The sequence below is a fragment of the Manihot esculenta genome, chromosome 14 (genome assembly GCF_001659605.2).
Source record: "Manihot esculenta cultivar AM560-2 chromosome 14, M.esculenta_v8, whole genome shotgun sequence".
NCBI classification, from domain to species: domain Eukaryota; kingdom Viridiplantae; phylum Streptophyta; class Magnoliopsida; order Malpighiales; family Euphorbiaceae; genus Manihot; species Manihot esculenta.
In genome coordinates, this window is record NC_035174.2 from 22,244,100 (window position 1) to 22,264,750 (window position 20,651).

Here is a 20,651-nt window from a genome sequence, read left to right on the forward strand (position 1 = left end):
TTTTGCAATATGTGAAGCATCATTAGTTTTCTTATAAGAAATGAAATGAGCCATTTTAGAGAATCTGTCAACGACAACAAAAATAGAATCAGATCCACGTTGAGTACGTGGAAGACCAAGAACAAAATCCACAGTCAAGTCCTCCTAAGGGTATTCTGGAATAGGTAATGGAGTATATAAGCCCATTTTTGGGCACGACCCTTTTGAGTTTGACAAACTGGGCACTTCTGTACCATCCGACCTATATTCTTTTCCAATTGTGGCCAATAAAAATGCTCCTCTAAACCAACAATAGTCTTGGTATGCCCCGAATGACCACTCAAACCTCTACCATGGACCTATCGAATCAATTTTTCTTGCAGAGATGAACGAGGAGTGCATAACCTGTTCTCCTTAAAAAGAAATCCATCATGTATCAAGAACCTATCAGCAGGCTGACAATCCTGGACCTGCGCCATATATTAGCAAAATCAGCATCTGCAGCATATAAATCTACCCACAACCTCCTGACTAACTATAATCAACAAAGCAGTCCTCTTGCTCAAAGCGTCTGCTACCTTATTACTATGACCAGCCTTATATTTTACGACATAATGAAAAGGTCCAAAATAAACTGCTCATCGAGCATGCATCTTATTCACATGATTTTAAGTCTTAAAGTGAATCAAAGATTGATGATTGGTGTGAATAATGAACTCCCGCCCTATCAGATACTATTCCCAAGTTTTAAAGGCCCGGAACACTGTATATAATTCCTGCTCATAAGTAGACTAATTCTTCCTAGCATCATTCAATTTCTCACTAAAGAAGACAATAGGCCTATTAGACTGCTATAACATACTGCCAATCCCAACTCCACAAGTATCACATTCAACCTCAAATAGTTTATCAATATCATGTAGAGCAAGAATAGGGGCAGAAGTAACCTTATCTTTAATCTCCTCACAGCTTTTGTTGGCAGAGTCAGTCCAAATAAAATTTTGCCCTCTCTCTTTCTTCAAACAATTTGTGATAGGAGTAATGATGTTGCTGAAATTTCTGATAAATTGTCGATAGAAAGTAGCAAGTCTATGAAAACTGTGAACTTCTGAAATATTTTTTAGAATGGGCCAGTTTCGTATTGCTTCTACCTTCTTCTCATCAACATATATCCCTTCTGTACTAAAAACAAATCCAAGAAATAGAATGCGCTACGTCATATGCATTTTTTAAATTAATAACCAGCTCATTTTCTTGCAAGGCTGTCATAACTTGACGAAGGCACTGTAAATGTTCTTCTCCGTTGTGACTAAAAATCTAGATGTCATCAAAACAAACAACCATGGATTTGCATAAGAAAGGATGCATAACCTGGTTTAAAAGTCGCATGAACCAGCCACTCGTACAAGTCTTCCTTAGTTTTAAAGGCTGTCTTCCATTTATGTCCCTCCTTAATTCGAACTTGGTGATAACCACTTTTAAGGTCGATCTTATAGAAGACTTTAGACCCTGATAACTAATCCAGCATGTCATCTAGGCGAGGGATAGGAAATCGATACTGAACTGTAATCCTATTGATGGCTCTGCTATCCACACACATTCTCCAAGTTCCATCTTTCTTTGGAACCAATAAGGCAGAAACTCCGTAAAGGCTAATGCTCTCCCGAATGTGCCCCTTCTTCAATAACTCTTCAACCTGTTCTTGAAGGATTTTGCTCTCTTTTTGGCCCATCTTATAATGAGGCAGATTTGACAATTTGAATTCAGGAATGAGATCAATCTGATGTTGAATATCCTGCAAAGGTGGAAGCTTTGAAGGCTCCTCCACTACCCTAGGAAACTCCTCCAACAACTCTTTGACGGGTAGTGGTAAAGATGGTGTATCCTCCACTTCACCTTTTGCCCTTACTAGTAAGACCAGTGTGCCTCCAGATTTCTCAACTCTGCTTGATAGCTTTTGCACTCTCGTAGAGACAACAACAATAGTTTTTCCTTGCACTTTAGAATGTTTCACAGAATCAGAAGGCAAAATAGTAACCTTCTTCCGATTGCATATAAACATGTACAAATTCTCCTTGCCCTTATGCAAAGCATTAACATCAAACTGCCAGATGACCTAACAAAATTCTACAGCAATCCATATCTACAACATCACAATTAACAGATTTAATGTAAGATTTACTGATCAAAATAGGCACGCTGAGATTCTATTGACTTCAATTATTGGACCTTTCTTAATCCACCAAATTTTGTATGGCGAAGGGTGAGACTGTGTAGGCAACTATAGTTTCTCCACCAATTATTTAGCTATCAGATTCTCACAACTGCAACTATCTATAATTAACCAGCAAATCGCTTCTCCCACTTGAAACTTCGTCTGGAAAATCTTCCTCCTTTGCGTCTCATCCTCCTACTTCATTGAGCATAAAATTTTCTTCACCACATAGGTGAACTCCCCATCTTCAGAATCATCAATAGTCCTATCGTCTTCATCCACCTCCTCCTTAGATTCAAACACCTCCTCAACCACATTAACCTGTCAGTGATCATTATTAACTCCTCTGCGTTTTGGACATTTGTTTGATCGATGGCCAGGTTACCTGCAGTGATAATATATGTCTTCGGTTGGTTTCTGATAAGGATTTATTTTGTCTCCTTTGTCTACTGTATTGATGACTATTTTTCCCTTGCTATCTCTTCTTTCTTGCATAGTATTCTGATGATTGCCAGAATTTATAATTCTAGAAGGTTGTTCACTGTAATTACCTTTATATTGCTGCATTTCTGTCAAACCAAAATTTCTATAATTAAAATTTTGATTAGACTTATGTTGAGACTGCCATCTCAATGGCATCTGCTAAAGTGAAAATCGCAACCACTCCCATCATACAGTGAATTTCGTGATTCATTCCCCTCAGATAATGAGCAACCTGTTGGGCTTCGTTCTTACAGTTTTCGAACTTCGCCTGCAACCTCAAGAATCCTCTATATATTTATCCACCCTTTGACTCCCTTGAATACAGTCATAATACCGGTTATACAAAATCTGAGCATGATCACTAGGCAAGAACCGCTATTCAATCATTTGTTTCATCAATAGCCAATTTCATATAGGTTCAAGCCTCCCGTGATAGCATTCATTTTGAACAGAATTCTACCATGCTGCTGCGCCACCCTTTAATTTATAAGCCACAATTGGAACCTTTCGATCCTCTTTCATATTCATAACTTTGAAAAACCGTTCAACCTTCGCTAACCAATCCAGAAAAGATTCTACATCCAACAAACTAGAAAAGTTTTTAAGGTCTATCTTTATCTTGTAACCTTCTTGATAACCCTGTTGGGGATTTGCAACCATAGGATTTGCGATCATAGGATTCGTAACCACAGAATTTAAAACTTATTGTGGGTGTTCAACTGCGGCGAGTTGGTTGTTACCCCATTGTAGGGTTAGCTGTCCGATCATCTTTCTAAATTTTGCCAAGGATGCCTCAATTGTAGCGAGTCGTGCCTCTTGGTTGTCGGCCATGGATGAACTTTGCTCTTATACCAGCTGAAACAAGACTGTTTAGACTCCGTAGGAGTTTAATCAATAACGTTTGATTAAGATGAAATTCAGAAAATGAAAGGCTGAAAACTGAAATTTCTTATTGAATTCTCAAAATTTGAAAAGTGTCTCAAACAACCAAGAAAATGGCTCTTTGTAATAGAAAAAATTCTAATATGAAAAATTATAAAAAAATTTTAAAAAATAATTAAAATGTAAAATTGACCCCCTAAACGATAGAATTTTCATCTCGAATTTTGTGACAAGTCTGTGGCCCTTGTCACACTTTTAAAAGTCATGCATCTTAAAATTTGCTTTCCGAAAAGCTATTGTGGGCCTCCAACAGACTCGACAGTAGAAGTTAAGTACGGTCCAAATCTACTATAAAATTTAAGGCTAATTGCTTTGCACCACTAAAAATATTCCATCGGATTAAATTGTTTATAATCCTTTGGTAACCATTTTCAAGTAACTAATTGAAGTCACGAGGGTATAAAGTGAACATATACAATCTTTAGGATTTTACACAATACTAAGTAGAAATTAAATTTTATTGCACTTATTGGATATTTATTGCATACATGGTGTGAATCACATAGAGCAATATTATCTCCATTCTTATAGAGTATGTATTTTTATATTAATTAATACTTTATAGATGATATTTTAGATATCTAATTAGGAGTGTAAATATATTGAGCCAAGCTGATTTTTGAAAAACTTAAGTTTGGTTCGTCAAAAATTTTTTAAACTCAAACTGAAATCGAGCTTTACTCATTTCGAACTCGACTCGAATATTAATAAGTTCAAACTTAGTTCATTTAGTAAATGAGCCAAAATAAGCCAAGATTTTATTGACTCTAATCTCAAATAGTTCATGAATAGTTCAATTTATTTATAACTATTATAAATTTTAGTTTAAAATTAAATATTTTGGTTAAATAAGTATATATACAACTTCTTCACAAACCTGTAAAAAATGAGTTTTCAAATCTTAATGAGTCGAATATCTGTAAACTTAAAGAGTATAATCAAACTGAGCGAAGCTGAGTTTTAGAAAACTCAGGCTTGGTTCATGAAAATTTATGTAGGCTTTCTCTTATGTACTTGAGCTCAGCCTGTTCACGAGCCTACCAAATGAGTCAGTTCGCAAGCTTGCTCATGAATTTTGAAATGAGTCAAGCTCACGAGCCTTAATGAGTCAAATATTGTGGAGCTCAAGCAGTAAACAAGCCTAAAAATTGAGTTCAAGTTTGGCTCATTTAGAATAAGTGCCAAGCCCAGTTGAGTTTTTATCGAACTAAATTTCAAATAGCTCACGAATAGCTTGATTCATTTACACTCATATATCTAATGTCTAACTTTGAAGTCACATATCTACTCTAAGTCACATGATCAGAACTCTATATGATATTTAAAAAAATTATTTAATTTAATTATGTATGATTAAATTAATTCCATAAGATGATATTAATATTATAAAATTTTAGCTCTCTCTATTATCATCCTTGATAATAATAAATTTATAACAATCTTATTTCCATTAGATACTTAAACGATGAAAGTAATTGTCTATGTTAAAAAAATCAATCATTTATTTATCCAACATACTTCTTAAATTTTCTTTATGTTCTAAAATATATATATTATTTGCATATGAATTCACAGGTAGAAATAACATTATAATAAATAATGAAATTACATGGACATATTTGAAAAGAAAAATAATAACGCAAGCACATTAACCTCTATCCCATTAACTGAACATATGTATTGTAAACTATTTTGCAACAAGTTTTCATTGTTGTCATGTCATGCATAGATAAGTACTTTATGCACATCTTTTCCTTTGTAACCATGTATTTTGTAAAAATAATATTTATATCAATATGCTTCGACTTTCCATAGTACTTAGGATCTTTAAGCTTGACAATTACTATTGACCATCATCATTTTTAATAACACTACCATATATATCCAAATATACAATAAACCATTGATAATTTCAGCCATACAGCTTGTTTGTACAACTATAAGAAAAAACCACAAATTGAGAATTCACCCAACAACTTTTAGTATCATTAATAAATTACCAATTCATAAACTTAGTTTGATTTTATTAATTCCATCTCAGTTTTTGTTATTTTAATCATTAATCTATTTTTCCTAAATAGGAAATGTGAGAGTCTTATTAATATTGTTCAACTCATTTTCATCTTATGAAATAACTATAAATTCTTTCACTTCAATATAAAAGCGATAATGGTGAATGTACGATTAATTAATTCATTACAATTACGATAGACAAATTAATTTATCACTATTAAAGTTATGCTCTCTATGACCAATAGTATCATTTGTATTCACTATAGTCATTTTTCAATTGTCAACAAAAATTAATTCATTATCATTTAAAATCTTCCTCTGGAAAATAATCCACTCTAGGTTCCATGGTGTAAGTGGTTTGGTCTTCAGTTTCATATAGAGAAAATTCTTTATCTATATCTTTTCTTTTAAGAAATTCATTATCTAATAATATATATCTCGTGATTCAAATTTAGCTATGTTTATTATCTTATTCACCAAGGAATACATGTCCTTTTGACTATTTATAATATCTTATAAAGATACACTCCCTTTATAGACCTAATTTTTGATATTTATGAGAAGGAAAATAAATAAAAGCAACAAACGTTTTAGGTTTTAAACACTTAATTCAGGTTTTTTATTAGTCCATAACTTATATGGAGTTAGTAACTAACTTGCAAGGTGCTCGGTTACGTATGAATGTAGTCGATATGTAATGTGTCACTCTTTTAGGTAATAGGTAGATTTGCTTACATGACCTAACCATCTTTAACTAGATTTTATATTTCTTTTTTATCACATGGTTATTGAAATTAATTAGATAAATATCATTAATCTTGATAACTCTTAAAACTTTGTTCTAATTGATTCTCAATTAAGTTCATAAACTTAATAAATCAACTCAAAGCTTCAATTATGAGAAATCAAATAAACACAATCAAGGTAAGTATAATAATAAATAAATATGATAATGTAAATATCACATTATTTCATATTCACTTTCATCGAGTCACATATATTAGAATAAATTAACTATAATAGAGCTTCGGATCGTATGGTTTTGCCTCGAGAGCCTCTTGCTCATCTAAAATATATTGAACTTTCATATTATTATGTAAATGTAAAATAAAAAGAGATATTATAAAAGAGAGGCTAAATTCACGTACGTACAATTTCATAAATAAAAGTTGATTATGTTAACATTGATTTTACATTAAATTTAAAGTTAAAAGTTCACAAAATTTCCAATTATCATTTAAGATTGTAATGTGTTATAAAACTGAACATAATTAATTATGTAAATGAGTAATAATCTTAAATTACTTAAATTCAAGATTAATTCAATAATAAATATTTAATTATTTAATAAAAATATACATACATATATAAAAATATAGCCTTATTATAAAAAGAGTTTTATGAAGATCGATATATTGTCAAAATAAAATAAACTTCATACATAAATTCACATAAATCTTTATAAGATTTAATGGGACCAAAATATAGACCAAAATATAAATCATAATTAATTTTATGTATTATGCATAACTTTGTCGCTTAGTATCCTTTACTAATAGTCTAATAGGATGATTCTCTATCTTTTTTTTTCTTTTTTATATAGTTAGCATATTTTTTATAAATTTTTTAACCAATAGCCTACAGGTTACTTACATTATGATATAAATTACCCTTCTTAAATTATATCTTGAATTGTTAATTGACTTAACAATTCATATAATTCCTTAATAACCAAAACCACCACAAAAAAAACGAACTATAAGCGAAGGAAATTATTTCCGTCGGAAAAAAGTTAGCGACAGATCAGCGACGAATACTTTATTTTTATATTTCCGTCAGATTTGCAACAGATTAGCAACGAATTTTAAAAATATTAGCGACGAAATTTATTCTGTCGCTAATCCGTAAAAAAATGCGAAGAATATATAAAAAAAAAAAAAACCTAATAATCTCTTTCATCCTCTCTTTTGATTTCAGCTGCTGTCTTTCTCTTCTCTCCTCTCTTCTCCTCTCTTCTCCTCTCCTCGGCGCTAGACCCTTCTCTTTGCCGTCACCGCTATTCTCGCTGCCGCCGCTGCTGTCGCTTGTTGCTGCTGCTGCCGCTGTTATTATCGCTCGTTGTTGATGCTGTTCGCTGAGATATTCTTAATAGAGTTAAGAGAAAATTGTTGCGCAAGCACAAGAAGACAGATATTGCTTATCTATACAATTTAGGACTGGGTTGGATGGAGGCAGAAATATAGAATGAACTTGTTGTATATTGGAGTATACCAGAGTAGAGAACGAAATCAGAAGCTAGTAAAGCAAATAGAAATATAGAAAAAGATGGTACTATTACGAAACATTCTGGTGGTTCAATAAAACTGGAGGTTCATGAGAATAGATTGGTATAACTCTATTATTTCTTACTTTTATTTATACAATTATGATTTTATATAGATAGTTAGAAATTATTCGTGCATCTTGTGTTGTGTGATTATTTCTTTTTTGTAGTCAAAGAAGTTAAGTAGGCAACCAACTCAGCTTGAACTATTTCGTATAACTCACACAAAAAAAGGGAGTCAAGGTGTTTTCATTGATGGAAAATCATGACGAGTTGATGTGAGTTATTTTTTACTTATTTAATGTTATCACATTATTTTTCTATTTGTTATGTTATCATTAGTTGTGTATGATTAATGAAATGTCTATTATGTTTTCTTTTTTTTTTTTACTTAGGGAGCTTATTTGAGTGCCATTGTTAAGAATGTGAATGACAATTGTGAAAGTCAGTCTGCTTTTAATTTGAATAAGTGGATTAAAATTTCTGAAAGTAATAAAGGGAGGGTTTATGGTTTTGGATTTTCTGATATTGCAAAATCAAGAACTCCAACTACCTCTTTCTCATGCACATTAGCTCATCCTGGAGGACCTTCTCAAATATGTTTTCTTTAGAGGAGCTTGAACAAATATTAGAGCAAAACCGGATCAAAATGAAAAAAGACATGGAGCAAATGTGAGTACAGATAGAAAAGCAAATAAAAGATCAGATGAAATCATTGAAGAACAAAAAAAGATTTTCACCGCATAATACAACTGCAGATTCTACTTCTCTATCAGATGGTTCAACAAATTGATTGATTAGTTTTAAATTTTATGAACATTGTTAAGTATTATAAATTTATTTTAAATTTTATGATCATTGTTAAATATTGTAAATTTATTTTAAATTTTATGATCATTGTTAAGTATTATGAATTTATTTTAAATTTTATCAACATTGTTAATTATTATGAATATATTTTAAATTTTATGAATATTGTTAAGTATTATGGATTTATTTTAAATTTTATTAATTTTGTTAATTATTATGAACCTAAATTATAATTATTATAAACCTGAATTATAATTATTACGAATGATATTTGATTTATATTAAATATGATTCTTAATTACAAATTATTTGATTATATAGGAAATATCTAAACAAAAGCATAAATTATTTTTTGTGATCAAATTTTAACAGATTAGCGATGAATTTGTGAGAAAATGTGTTAATATTTCCGATGGATTTCCAATGGAAATTTTCCGTCGTTAATTATTTTCGACGGATTAGCGATGGATTATTCATCGGATGAATTTGGAATTTCTAACAAAAATTTCCGATGGAATTATCTATCGGAAAAGCCGTCGCAAATTTATAAGACGGAGTTCAGATCCGTCGAAAATTCATCGCTGCTATTTCCGATGGAATTTCGATCCTTCGGAAAAAATTAGCGACATGACTTTAAGAGACGGATTTGAGTCCATTGGAAATCCGCCGCTGAAACCGTCGCTGATAATCTGTTATTTTGTAGTGAACTAACGTTATATTAATTAAATTATAATAATTTTCAATCACTCTAAATCACTTATTATAATAATTTTCAATAACTCTAAATCACTATTATAGAATGCACATCATCATCTGCGTCCTCATAAATTTCACCACAATTTGATGTATCACATATAAAAAATTAAATGCCAATAAAATTATTTAATTACATAAAATAGATAATTTTATGACAATATAGTGACTCAAAAATTACATTAGTTAAAATAATTGTGCGCAAATTATATAATTTTTTTAATAATCAAAAATATTTTTTTTTATTTTTTATAAATTACAGAAAAATATATAGTGTCAAAAATTTATCTAAAGTCACCATATATATATATGGTATATATATATATGGTATATATATATATATATATATATATATATAATTATTGCATGTACTCTCTATAAGGCTACATGCAAGTTGGTGAGTTTTGTATGCAAATACACTTAGCTCTTATATATTAACTAAATAATATATCGCTTAATTGAAAAAACATATCCTTTTCATTTAACATATATATTTTTTTTATTGAAATGATATATCTTTTTAATTAAAAAGACACATCTCACTAGTACATAATAAACCAACGATAATAGTAAAAAATTATTATCGTAAGTGCTTAAACTGTAGCCATAAGTCAGTGACATCATTTTAAAATCAATGCATCTATCTCTGCTATTATAATATAGAACAATCATTTGATATTGTTTTCACTGTAAATAAAAACTGTTATTTTAAATAAGTATAAAAAAATAATTTAACCAATATTACAGCAACAATTTAGTTAAGGTAATGACAACATTTTATAAGATAAAAAAGCAATGTTTTCTCAATACATTAGTAGCACTAATTCATACTAAAAGTCAATAATGTCTTTGAATATGACAATGATTAAATATGACTATTACAATAATTTTTAATTAATAGAGCTAATTATTTTCATTCAAAAATAATTTTTTTCATAATAAAACATATATTTCAAATCATCCATCTTTGTTTAGCAAATATAAAGCATGTTACATGATTTTACAAATCCAACCAGTTAAAAATTTCATAACTCTAAAACACTATAATTATCTATCAAATATGAGAAGACATACTACAAAATGAATAATCCAACAAGTCACAAATGTTATAATTATACAAATACCTAAATAATTTAAAATATATACCAGATCGTCTAAAATTCCAAATTCAACAAGTCATCAATTTAGAAAGTCAAATTCATGACCAAGAAAATGATCATCCAAAATATTATCTCAAAAAAATCAACTACAATATCAAAATTTTAATAATTTTCTTCAAGTTTTTGCCATTAATTCAAGCATCCTATAAAAATGATTATCAAAAAAGTATAAATGAAATAAAATAATACAATAAAACTATAAAAAATCAAAATCAAAGAAAGCAATAATAAAATTATCAAAGTACCAAAAGTTATTGTAAATTGAAAATAAGATAGAATAAAAAATAAGTACACTTAGATTACGAGTGCTAGTGGAAAATGTTGGATTTCTCGTATAAATAGCATTATTTAGTATTATAATATCTTTAATATTTAAATTTATTCCTGGACTGATAATTTATATTTATGCAAGAATTTTTGAAAGAATTTGTTATTTAATTTCAACTATTTGTTATTCAAGTGTTGCTTTTATTTGCAATTCTAAGTCTTCTTTGATGGTATTCATTTTCTCAATGGGAACAATCATAGAGAATTCACCAATAGTTTGCTTACCTTTTAAATTTGATGATGTGATATTTCACCCATGAAATATTTAATTACCTCCCGTGACTTTAGAAAATGCATCAATAGATTGATGACTTTTACTTAATTGTTAAGATTGTAGTTCTTTCATATGAGCCTATTATTATAAAGAAATTTAAAAAAATCAATTCCTAATCATTATAATAAATACTAATTTAAAAGTTAATTTAGCACTCATAATTTTTCTTGAAGTATTATCGTTTAGTTCTTTATATAACCGTCCCACTTTTCTTTTTCATGTAGCGATAAGCATTTGAAGAAGACTTGAAAATTATTTATTTTCATTTTCATCTTCTTATAGAAAACATATAAAAAAGTCAAAAATAAAAATAAAAAAGTACCCAATTCCAAAACTAAAGAGAAATAAGTAGAAATATTTTTTTTTTATCAAGTTCTTTCTTAATCTAACAAAACTTTTTATACCTGTTGTGTGAATATTTTTTTAAGTAGTTTTTGAATTCCAATACTTTGAAAAGCTCTTTGAGCTATATTTTTAAAATATTTTTAAGATAATTAAACATTCTTATTTTATCCATTATTATACTTATAAAAGTATGTCTTTGTTAGTCAGTATTTATATGCTTTATAATAATCCCCAACTGTTTTTAAAACTAAATTCTTGTTTTAAGAAGAAATAATGTACTTATTTTATATCAAGAATATTATTATTCAAGAGAAACAATATGGTTAGAAAAATTAAATATCATACAATACATGTTTTCATATTTTCTCCTTGGTAGACACCTTAATGCTAATTGACATGATTCAATGGTGCATGTTGTGCATTTCAAGCCACTGTTCCTAAAAAGTTGTTGAATTCATTTAAAGTTGCATTAGTAGAGTTGACTGGTTGATTAAAGCTATTAAAAAATAGTTTTTCTTTCTTCCTGCATCATATATGGACCTCTATCATTCTTGATTCTTTTATCTTTTTATTTATGAAACCTAATTTATAAGAAATACATTAACAAAATCAAAATTGATTAAATTTAAGTGATAATTATACTAAAATTATACATGTCTCTTTAAGGTTTATTTATGAATATAAGCCTTAGATCCACTTTAATTATTTGAATTTTCCTCATTAGAATTGCACTTCTTATTAAATAGGTTGTTTGTCTTACATTTGCTCCTCAAAGTCTTCTTATTGTCTTCTTATTTTTTTTGAACTTGGCTTATTCTTTTTCTTCATTATAATGCCTATAAACCTATATGAGTATAATAAATATTTATATAATAAAAGCTTAATTTCATTTACCAAATGAATAGGCAAATTGTTTAGGAAATAAAAGTTATGCCTAGAATCAACTCTTAAGTTTCTTACAAATTGGCTGCTTCTATTGATTAATCTCACTACCTTAAAATCTAGCACAAAAAAACCCTTCACTTAATGAGTTTTTTTTTTTCAAATCATGTAGAAAGAAAAAAAAATTGAAAATGATGCAACCCTGAAAAATGTTTTTGAAATTAGGATTGGCAAATAGATTGTTTGATAGTCATAATATTGAATAAGACCTAACAGTGTGGCATGGGACACGGTGGTAATGTTTGACACTTAAAGTGTCAAACATGTCTTGGGGGTGCATAGACTTATTCGATATTATGAGTGTCGAACAAGTGTGTTCACTCACAAGGATCTGTGAATGGGTAACGTCTTGTACGATACTTATAATATTGAATAAGACCTAACGATCAAAAAACCCAATGGTCATCTTCCTCACCTGCGCCTATTTAAACCCACAAAACTTCTTTCATTTTATGTATATGAAATTATTTGCTTCCTTTATTTTGTATTGAGAGAAATTTTATAAGAACAAGAGAAATTTTGCAAGAGATTTGGAAAGTTAAGTCCATTTAATATTCTTGCTTCAACTGCAATTAAGGAAAAATGCTAGTAAATTTTGTGTATTTTTTAAATAAAATATATTTTATATTTTCTGTAATAATTAAGTTTAGTTATTAAAAAATAAATCTTTAACATTAAATTATTTATTCTCAGAAATTGAAAAGTTTCATTTCATTGATTGAATCTATTGGAAAGACTATTTAGTGATTCATATGAAAGATAAGAATATTGAAAGTTACAAATTTTTGTTAATATATGCATCTTATTTACTGTGGTTAATTTTACTTTTGCTAGATTTGCATAAATTTTATATTTATTTAAATTCAATTATATATATGTTATAACCAATTAATTGGTTTATTTAAAAAATAATTTATAAAATTATTGTTATAAAAAAATAATTTGATGAGATGAGAGTATAATTTGAGCAACCTATTATGACAGTTTAAATATTATATAATAAAATTTTATAAAATTTTTATTTATATTTATAAATTACTTTAATTTTTAAAAAGTAAAAACTTTAAATTAGAGATTATTATTAAAGAATATATTATTTAGTTAATAAAAATTATTATGAATGAAATTTAGTTAAGTTAGTATGAATTTGTTTGATGATTTTTTTTTTCATTCATTACAATTAAAGTACATTATAATTTATTTAAAAATAGTAATAAAAATTTTAGTAAAAATATTATTGAAATTTTATTTAACATTCATATAATAATACATAAAGTTATATGTTAATTTTATTTTTGATTAGAAAATGATCGTCCCTGTATATGCTAATATTTAGTGAGATGAATATATTATAAATAATTAACATAGATATGATTATGTAGGAGATTTTGTAAAGATTATTCCAATATGTAAAAAGATAAGTTTTAATCAATCAATCGAAAAAATTACTCGTGCAATTAAATTAGCTGACAACAATGAATATATAGAGGTAATTAATTTTAGAAAACTTATAATTTTCGATGGATTATTAAAAATTTGAGTGCATGAAAATATGGGATGAAAATAATGTATATGATATGTTTGATTACATATCAAAAATTGGTAGTATGAATGGTATAAAAATATATGTTAAGATAATTCATGGTGCTAATATGACAAATAAGGTTGCCGATATTAGTCCCTCTAGAATTGCTCTTGAATCAAATGTTGAACAATATAAAGAGCATAATCTAGAAGATGATTATAATTTATTTATAGTGTTAGAGGGCAATCAAATAATCTTGGTGATATTGAGTTGGAAGATAGAGCAGATGATGAGAATAAGGATGACGATGATTCATAAATGTCTATTGAGGATGATGATGACGGTAAGGAGGATAGTTTGGATATGCATCAATACTATAACACATACTTTCCTAATCCTATTGTAACTGTTGTTCATCTTTCACCATACTCAGAAATAAATTTTAATTTACTAAGGGTGAATCCCTATGATAAGCCAGAAGGTCATTCCTTTTGAAATCCATCTAAAGAGTTTTCAATTGGGATGATATTTCCTTAAAGAGATGCAATCATTGTGGCTGCAAAAGAATACCATCTTAGATACCATCATTAATTTTGCTACCATGAAACTAGGAGTAGGAGATGTTCTATAAAGTGCAAAGACAAAGAAAATGATTATGTATGGAGGCTTCAAGTATTAAAAAAGAAGAAGATATATGGAAAATTATCATATATAATGGATTGCACAATGTAAAAATCCTTGGTTATAAAAAAACTATAGACAATTGAATGAAAATTTTATATATATTCATTCATCTTTGCATTAATTGAGTGATAACTCGATATAAAAATTACGTCCCTATAAGCAAAAGTGAGAGATAAATTTAAGTATGAGTCGTCATATCGAAAACATAGAAAGTAATGAAGAAGGCAATTGCAAAACTTTATGGGAGTTGGAATGAATTATATGGTCGGTTGCATGGATTCATGATTACTCTTCATCATTTCAATTATGAAATAGTGTACATGATTAAGGATAATCCACATTGAATAAATGAAAGATTAAATCCGATGTGTCGTATATTTAACTGAATATTCTGAGCTTTTGAGCAATTGATTAAGGGATTTAAATATTATTGACCTGTAATCACAATTGACGAGACATTCCTATATGGAGAATATACCAGGTGTATACTATGTGTAACTACACTCGATAGGAATAATAAACTGTTTCCCCTAAATTTTGCCATAGTTGATGAGAAAGATGATGACAATTGGTCATAGTTTATAAACTGCATAAGGATATTTGCGACCAATAAAGAAGATCTGTATGTAATTTTAGACTGTCATGTTGGAATTATTAAGGCAATGCAGAAAGACCGTTGGCAACCTTCAGCCAGTCATCATCGTTATTGCATTAGACATGTATTGAGTAATTATAATAAGGTATTAAAAAATGTTATAATAGAAGAATCGCTGTGTAGGGCAAGTACATGTCTTGTCTTGAACTTCAATTTTCAGTATCTATTTTTTGCCAAATTTTGTTGATAATAATTTTAGTTAACTAACTTATCATTTATATTAGCAAATCAAAATCAAAAGAGAAAATTCTATGAGCCCACAAATAATATTTGGGAGTTGCACCCTGAATCATATGATTGAGCAATTGAAATAAATTTACAGAAATGGACCAAATCACACGAAGGTGGAAAATAACATGGCGCGATGACAAGCATGTCTGAATCCATTAATGACATGATGAAAGGAGTTTGAGCGTTGCCTACAACGGTAATGGTTGCAAACATATTCTTCCAATGTGTCCATTACTTTGATGAGCGACGAATCACATTTTTTAGTAGCAAAGCAAGAGATTTGTTTTCACCACATTTGTTTTCACTTAGACTTATTGTGAAACTCTTTGTGCTAATGCAATTAAAGCGAATGGACATTAGGCGAAAAGGTTTAACAGTCAAATAATGGTTTGTGAAATAATTACTGCTCGGGCTAGACAAAAGCAAATGGTTATGAATCAAATATGCACATGTGACAAATTTCAAGAGATGAAGATATCATGTTCACATGTTATTACAACATGCATATCCCATTCAATCAACTACAAGCAGTTTGTTTTTGAATATTGTAAATTAGAATACACTATTCAATATTATGCATACATGTTCTATCCTCTTAGACATACTGACTACTGGATTACAATTAGAGATTGCAACTCTGATTGGCATGGGTCTTAAATATAAATTCGAGCAATGGTTCACGAAAACGAACAAACATAAAAGACCACAGTCCCAATGGGCATGGGTCTCGCATAATAAGGCATTTCATGCCAGGCCAAAGGGCGGGTGTACGCCAAATCAACCTACCAGGTGTTAGTCCTGCTTCAAGGAAAGTTTCTAAAGCATTTGATGCACAGGCCATAAGGCGGGTAGAAGTCAGGCCACATGACTGAGAGCATTGGTCCCATCTCATGCAGAGAGTCACAGGCATGTGTCGTTGCTCTTACAATCACACCCGAAAATCTAAAACTTTTACGTAAGAAGAAGGCCATTGAAGGCGGGAGAGACTTTTTGAAAAAGGCAGGACAGTCTACCAAGTAAGCAAACAAAGGAGCTCACAAGGGCTAGAAAAATGCTCAGAAGCCTGTCAGAGCTGGACAAATGCTTAGAAGTATGTCAGGGTTAGAGAAGGCCCGAAAGCTTGTCAGGGTTGAAAAATGCCCGGAAGCTTGATAGGGCTATAAGAAGTCAAGGATCTTATCAGGGCTAAAGAAATGTTTGGGAGCTCGTCAGGGCTGTAAAAGGCCAAAAAGCCCATTAGGACTGTAAAAGATCAAGGAGCTCGCAAGAGTAAGAGAGTTCAAAAACTTATCAAGGCATTACTATATCACTTGGATCATTTTTTGCCAGACAAGATGTTGGACCTGATTGATCAGCAGGGCAAGTAAGAAGAAAGTAAGGACATCGTGCGCTCAGCACGGACAAACAAGCCACGTGCCCTAGGTCCTGAAGACAACTGTCACCTTCGAATCTAAAGAATCAAAGACTAGCGGGGGGGACCAGTGGCAAGGATCCGATAAGTGGGTAACGCGGTCCCACCTAAGGAAAGAAAGACCCGAATACTATAAAACTTGGTTTATCACCAAGACTCGCCCTCTGATGCTATATAAGGCTCGCTCAAAGTAGGTAGTGAGCTGTTACTGTAGGACAGGTCCACGTTGCAAGGATCTAATAAGTGGATAAGACGGTCCCACTTAAAGAAAGGAAGACCTAGACACCATAAAACTCGGTTCATCACCAAGAGTCGCCCTCCCTTTGATAGGGTGAGTCTCGATACAAAGTAACTGTTATCAAACACAGTCTAGCATATTCCCGTTACGCCATACAATCACAGGATTACTGACCTATCTACTAGCAATATCTCTTATCAGACAGCTGACCGCATCATCTTCGGATTATCATGAAATATTATATTTATCTCAATCTTTTTACGATATAAAAGGAGAAGTATCACAAAGGCAAATGTGTGCTATTTTCTCACACCACAACTCTTATGTTCTAGAGATTATATTTGCCCTTTTCTTCAACTCATTGATTTAAGTGTCGATGTGGCTACCGTAAGCGTCATCTACCTCATATTTTCTGTCTTGCAAGTGAATCAATTACAACACAGCTCCATTAAACCAATCACAGTACAATTTCATTTTGGCTATATCATCAATTTAGTTTCTACAACATCAGGTAGTGTAAAGAAAAAAGTCTAACAATATTCATGTATTTACATCTAATTAATATATGGATATTATAAGATTTGGTTATAATATACTTTGATATTATATAAAGTAACTTAACAGTTATTAAATGAAATATTTATATATAATTTTCCTACATTTATTATATAATCTAATTAATTTTGCGTAAATTTAATATAAATACATGTGTACACTTAATATTACTAGTTTCAACCGATATGTGTTGCACGAGTACACGATGAATATTATTTATTTACATATATATTATAAATTTAAATTATAATAAAAAATTAACTGAAAGAATTTAAATATAAATAAGGCTAAAAATTTTAAAAGTTAAATCTATTATATGATATTTTGAGTTTAGTAATCTAATATTTTGATGTCATTTTTTAAAATTAAATAAATTTATTATTAAAATTATTTAATATTTTATTATTATATTTAATAAATTAGATTATATTGTAATTTACCTTAATAAAGAGTAGACTATAACCTAATGTTTATAATTGTTTTAAATTTATTAAAATTAATTGAGAGATAAAATGAATTATTTATTATATGATAAATTTAATAAGCTTTTTCGTTTTTAATATAGAAATTTTATTTTATTTTAATTTAAAATATGTTATCTAATAATTTAATATTATAAAATTAAAATTTATTTTAATAATCTTATCTCAAAATTTTGATTTTTTATTATTTATATATAAGTCAAAATATAAATAGTCATTCATTAAACTCAAAATTTAAATATGATTTTAAAAAATTAAAAGGATAACATATTATCTAATAGTTTTATATAGGTTTTTAGTATTTATTTAATTTTTAATTTAAAATTTGAAATTATTATCATCTCATAATTTTATATTATCAAAATTATTTTTTAAAATGCTTAAATGTGTTATTTTAATACTTTCATGCCAAAAAATTATTTTTTAGTATTCATATATATTTCAAAATTCAAAATTTTTTAATATCAAATTAATTTAAATAATAAAATTATTATATACTTTAAAATTTAAATTCAATTATAAAATATTATCCACTTTCAAATTTAAATAAACTTTAAATTAATTTATATAATAAAATTATCATCTACTTTAAAATTTAAATTAAATTATAAAATCAAAAGATATATTAGAAAATCTCTATAATCCTATATATATTATGAATTTATATTTCAATAAATTATTATAACAATAATAATAAATAATTAAAATCTTCTAAATTCAAAATTAATAACATTAAAATTTTATCTCATATTTATAATATTATATATATATTTACTCTAAATAAATATTATAATAAAAATTAAATAAATTAAATTTAAAGTATTAATTTGTTTCAAGGGACTAATATCCCATTTTAATGTATTCCTTGTCTTTCACCTTAATGATCTTTTATTGCTGAAAACTTTTATTCGGGCTAAAAAAAGTTAATTTTAAAACAAAAATGAGAGTGCCTCGTTTCTGGTTATACTGATCAGTCGGTCAATTCGGTTTAAAATCGATTTGATTAATCTGAATTAATCTGATTCGATTCGATTTGATTTGATTGATTTAAATTTTTAATAAATTTTTTATTTTTTATACTTTATTTTATTTTTAATATTTTAAAATTAAATTAAAATATTTTAACTTTAATATAATCTAATCTCTTTATAGTATTAAAAATAATATATTATTATTACTAATTAGTGCGGTTTGAGTTTTTTAATTTTTTTTTGATCAAAATTGAATCGAATCGAAATAATCAAAATTTTTAAAATTAAAAATCGAATCAAATTAAAATAAATAAAAAATTAAACTAAAATTTTAAATTAATTTAGTTGGATAAAATTTTTTTATTTGAATTGAATACTAGTATGCAACAGCTCTAATCAAATTTACAGTAATTATTATATTCTAGAGGGGCTGATATAATCAGCAATTATAAAAAATTTTGAATTGCATATATCATTATTTACTCAATTAATTAATTAAAAATAAATAAAACTTCTTCGCATTTAACTTTTTACTTGTAGTACATATTCAAATTTTATTTTTTTATATTTATTTATATTAATTTTATTATATGATACAGTTTTATGATTATATTATAGTATAATTTGACTAATCCATGTATTAATTGTAAATAGAAAATTTAAATACAAATTCAACACAATTTAATATTTTTACAACATTATGAGATTCCAACATAAATATATTTGTTTGTTAAATTTTAATTAAAAAAATATAATAGAGTTTGAATGCAAGTATAAAACAATCTAGTCAATTTAAAGTTTTTAAATATTAATTAAATTTATTAATTAATCAAATTTATTCATCTGAATTGGTTAAATTTTATGAAATGAACAATTCATAACACCGCTAATAAATTATACATTTAACTAAATTATTTCATAGATTCATATCCTAGTCTTAAAAAAAAGCTTATTTTTCCATTTTATATGTATATCACTTTTATTTTTGAGAGGTTAATTTATTTATGTATTTTTTATTTATTATAAAAAAAATATGTATATTATAAAGTAATTATAGTATAAAAATATTAAATTAATATAATAAATATTAATATTTTAAAATATAAAGATATTTTTAAAAATATTGGTTTAATATAATTTTATTATCTTAATTTGTATAAAAATATATTTATATTTTTGAAACATATATTTTTGTTAATTTAACACATTTTCTGCAAAATAATTACTTAGCAAAAATAAGAATCACTTTATGTAAATTTAAATTAAAAATATATATTTTCTACAAAGTTTAATTTATTTTCTGTAATATGATTAATTAAAAAAATTAAAGTAA